This window comes from Hyla sarda, unplaced genomic scaffold (assembly GCF_029499605.1).
Source record: "Hyla sarda isolate aHylSar1 unplaced genomic scaffold, aHylSar1.hap1 scaffold_2322, whole genome shotgun sequence".
NCBI lineage: Eukaryota > Metazoa > Chordata > Amphibia > Anura > Hylidae > Hyla > Hyla sarda.
The window spans coordinates 1-5000 of record NW_026609004.1 but is presented as its reverse complement, the minus strand read 5'-3'; positions in this window follow the sequence as shown (position 1 = coordinate 5000).

Here is a 5000-nt window from a genome sequence, read left to right as displayed (position 1 = left end):
CCTTCGTGACCGCCTGCCCCTCGTCGCGCCTCTGGCGGCAGCCGCCTCTGGACGTCCGGGCGGACGCCGGGGGGCGAGCGCGGCTCCGCCGTGACTGACGCGTCGTGGGGAAAATTGCCGCACGCCGTCGCCGGGACGCCGGCTGGCCCGGGCGGCGGGAGGCGGCCCTCGCCGCTCTCCTCGCCCGGGCGCCGGCGGCCGACGCGGTGCCGGACGCCTCCGGGGGCCCCCGCCGCGGGGACCCCGCTCCGTGCCTCTCAAGCTCGCCTCGGGGGAGGGACGACCCCTTCCCGGGCGGAGGTTCCGCCGCCGGGGGGGGGTATACCCTGCGGGCCCGAGCCCCGGCGCGATGCGGCATCGGGGGGGAGGGAGACCCTCTCGTCCTTGCCGGCACGGGCTCCAGAGCCCGGCCGAACGAGGGGGCCGCTCCCCGCCGGATCGCGCCTCGCCAGATCGATCGGGGGACCTACCGCGGTGGAAAACGTGGAATTGTGCCCTTAGCTCCGCCCCTCAGGTCCCAAGAGGGGTAGGCCGGGCGCGCATCACCCCGGGGTCCGGGGAACCTCGACAGACCGCCCGCCGAAGTTGCTCGACTCGCTCGACGTCCCAGCTCTCTGGCACAGGTGGCCGTTCGAAGGTACCCGGTCGCGATGCTGCGATACACTTTTATGAACGCGTACCACTCCGACATGCCCAGCTCGTGGAACTGTTGCCCGGATTCAGCTTTCAAATCCGATCTCATAGCGGTTCTCAGTTTCGAGAAAATCGTCAGGCCTGGAAGTCTGTCAGGGGACCCTTCCGGAGGCCTTGTCCGGGTTCGGTTGACCTTCCTGGGCACAGGGATCCGCACCTACCCCTGACCGACAACCAGACCTTTGACGCTTTTTTTCTCTCGCCTCCGTGGGGTCCGGGGGGACATTTTTCCGTCTGGCCCACCCCGGGGGGTCCAGGGGCATCGGGGGCCCTCGGCCGACCGGACGTCGTACTCGCTCGACTATGTCGAATATGTCGACGCTTCCCCTTCCCCGCCGCGGGGGGGTCCGCGTCGACGATCCTGTGCCCAAGGATAGCGCGCCCTGCCTGGGTACAGGGACCCGCGCCTCCCGCCCTGGTTCTCTGTCAAAAGTCCCGAGGCCTGGAAGTCTGTCAGGGGACCCTTCCGGAGGCCTCGCCCGGGTTCGGTGCACCCTGCCTGGGCACAGGGACACACACTTACCCCTGGCCGACAACCAGACTTTGACATTTTTCCGTCTGGCCCACCCTGGGGGGTCCAGGGGCATCGGGGGCCCTCGGCCGACCGGACTTCGTACTCGCTCGACTATGTCGAATATGTCGACGCTTCCCCTTCCCCGCCGCGGGGGGGTCCGCGTCGACGATCCTTTGCCCAAGGATGGCGCGCCCTGCCTGGGTACAGGGACCCGCGCCTCCCGCCCTTGATCCTTCTCAAATGTCCCGAGGCCTGGAAGTCCGTCAGGGGAGCCTTCCGGAGGCCTCGTCCGGGTTCGGTGCACCCTGCCTGGGCACAGGGACACACACTTACCCCTGGCCGACAACCAGACTTTGACATTTTTCCGTCTGGCCCACCCCGGGGGGGGGGGTCCAGGGGCATCGGGGGCCCTCGGCCGACCGGACTTCGTACTCGCTCGACTATGTCGAATATGTCGACGCTTCCCCTTCCCCGCCGCGGGGGGGTCCGCGTCGACGATCCTTTGCCCAAGGATGGCGCGCCCTGCCTGGGTACAGGGACCCGCGCCTCCCGCCCTTGATCCTTCTCAAATGTCCCGAGGCCTGGAAGTCCGTCAGGGGAGCCTTCCGGAGGCCTCGCCCGGGTTCGGTGCACCCTGCCTGGGCACAGGGACACACACTTACCCCTGGCCGACAACCAGACTTTGACATTTTTCCGTCTGGCCCACCCCGGAGGGGGGGGGGGGGGGGGGGTCCAGGGGCATCGGGGGCCCTCGTCCGACCGGACGTCGTACTCGCTCGACTATGTCGAATATGTCGACGCTTCCCCTTCCCCGCCGCGGGGGGGTCCGCGTCGACGATCCTGTGCCCAAGGATAGCGCGCCCTGCCTGGGTACAGGGACCCGCGCCTCCCGCCCTGGTTCTCTGTCAAAAGTCCCGAGGCCTGGAGGTCTGTCAGGGGACCCTTCCGGAGGCCTCGCCCGGGTTCGGTGCACCCTGCCTGGGCACAGGGACACACACTTACCCCTGGCCGACAACCAGACTTTGACATTTTTCCGTCTGGCCCACCCCGGGGGGGGGGGGGTCCAGGGGCATCGGGGGCCCTCGGCCGACCGGACGTCGTACTCGCTCGACTATGTCGAATATGTCGACGCTTCCCCTTCCCCGCCGCGGGGGGGTCCGCGTCGACGATCCTTTGCCCAAGGATAGCGCGCCCTGCCTGGGTACAGGGACCCGCGCCTCCCGCCCTTGATCCTTCTCAAATGTCCCGAGGCCTGGAAGTCCGTCAGGGGAGCCTTTCGGAGGCCTCGCCCGGGTTCGGTGCACCCTGCCTGGGCACAGGGACACACACTTACCCCTGGCCGACAACCAGACTTTGACATTTTTCCGTCTGGCCCACCCCGGGGGGGGGTCCAGGGGCATCGGGGGCCCTCGGCCGACCGGACGTCGTACTCGCTCGACTATGTCGAATATGTCGACGCTTCCCCTTCCCCGCCGCGGGGGGGTCCGCGTCGACGATCTTGTGCCCAAGGATAGCGCGCCCTGCCTGGGTACAGGGACCCGCGCCTCCCGCCCTTGATCTCTCTCAAATGTTCCAAAGCCTGGAAGTCCATCAGGGGACCCTTCCGGAGGCCTCGCCCGGGTTCGGTGCACCCTGCCTGGGCACAGGGACACACACTTACCCCTGGCCGACAACCGGACTTTGACATTTTCTGTCTGGCCCACACTGGGGGGGTCCGGGGGGACGGGCACCCTCGGCGGACCGCCCGCCAGACTGGCTCGACTCGCTCGACGTCCCAGCTCTCTGGCACAGGAGGCCGTTCTAAGATACCCGGTCGCTATGCTGTGATACACTTTTATGAAAGCGTACCACTCCGACATGCCCAGCTCATGGAACTGTCGCCTGGATTCGGCTTTCAAATACGATCTCATAGTGGTTCTCAGTTTTGAGATAATCATCATGTCTGGAGGTCTGTCAGGGGACCCTTCCAGATGACTTGCCCGGGTTCAGTGCACCCTGCCTGGGCACAGGGACACACACTTCCCACGGGCCAACCACCCGACTTTTAACATTTTCCCTCTTGACTCCGGGTTGGCGCGTCGGCACCACCCCGGGGGCATCGGGGGCTCTCGGCCGACCGGACGTCGTACTCGCTCGACTATGTCGAATATGTCGACGCTTCCCCTTCCCCGCCGCGGGGGGGTCCGCGTCGACGATCCTTTGCCCAAGGATAGCGCGCCCTGCCTGGGTACAGGGACCCGCGCCTCCCGCCCTTGATCCTTCTCAAATGTCCCGAGGCCTGGAAGTCCGTCAGGGGAGCCTTCCGGAGGCCTCGCCCGGGTTCGGTGCACCCTGCCTGGGCACAGGGACACACACTTACCCCTGGCCGACAACCAGACTTTGACATTTTTCCGTCTGGCCCACCCCGGGGGGGGGGGGGGGGGGTCCAGGGGCATCGGGGGCCCTCGGCCGACCGGACGTCGTACTCGCTCGACTATGTCGAATATGTCGACGCTTCCCCTTCCCCGCCGCGGGGGGGTCCGCGTCGACGATCCTGTGTCCAAGGATGGCGCGCCCTGCCTGGGTACAGGGACCCGCGCCTCCCGCCCTGGTTCTCTGTCAAAAGTCCCGAGGCCTGGAGGTCTGTCAGGGGACCCTTCCGGAGGCCTCGCCCGGGTTCGGTGCACCCTGCCTGGGCACAGGGACACACACTTACCCCTGGCCGACAACCAGACTTTGACATTTTTCCGTCTGGCCCACCCCGGGGGGGGGGGTCCAGGGGCATCGGGGGCCCTCGGCCGACCGGACGTCGTACTCGCTCGACTATGTCGAATATGTCGACGCTTCCCCTTCCCCGCCGCGGGGGGGTCCGCGTCGACGATCCTTTGCCCAAGGATAGCGCGCCCTGCCTGGGTACAGGGACCCGCGCCTCCCGCCCTTGATCCTTCTCAAATGTCCCGAGGCCTGGAAGTCCGTCAGGGGAGCCTTCCGGAGGCCTCGCCCGGGTTCGGTGCACCCTGCCTGGGCACAGGGACACACACTTACCCCTGGCCGACAACCAGACTTTGACATTTTTCCGTCTGGCCCACCCCGGGGGGGGGGGGGGGGGGGTCCAGGGGCATCGGGGGCCCTCGGCCGACCGGACGTCGTACTCGCTCGACTATGTCGAATATGTCGACGCTTCCCCTTCCCCGCCGCGGGGGGGTCCGCGTCGACGATCCTGTGCCCAAGGATGGCGCGCCCTGCCTGGGTACAGGGACCCGCGCCTCCCGCCCTGGTTCTCTGTCAAAAGTCCCGAGGCCTGGAGGTCTGTCAGGGGACCCTTCCGGAGGCCTCGCCCGGGTTCGGTGCACCCTGCCTGGGCACAGGGACACACACTTACCCCTGGCCGACAACCAGACTTTGACATTTTTCCGTCTGGCCCACCCCGGGGGGGGGTCCAGGCGCATCGGGGGCCCTCGGCCGACCGGACGTCGTACTCGCTCGACTATGTCGAATATGTCGACGCTTCCCCTTCCCCGCCGCGGGGGGGTCCGCTTCGACGATCTTGTGCCCAAGGATAGCGCACCCTGCCTGGGTACAGGGACCCGCGCCTCCCGCCCTTGATCTCTCTCAAATGTTCCAAAGCCTGGAAGTCTGTCAGGGGACCCTTCCGGAGGCCTCGCCCGGGTTCGGTGCACCCTGCCTGGGCACAGGGACACACACTTACCCCTGGCCGACAACCAGACTTTGACATTTTTCCGTCTGGCCCACCCCGGGGGGGGTCCAGGGGCATCGGGGGCCCTCGGCCGACCGGACGTCGTACTCGCTCGAC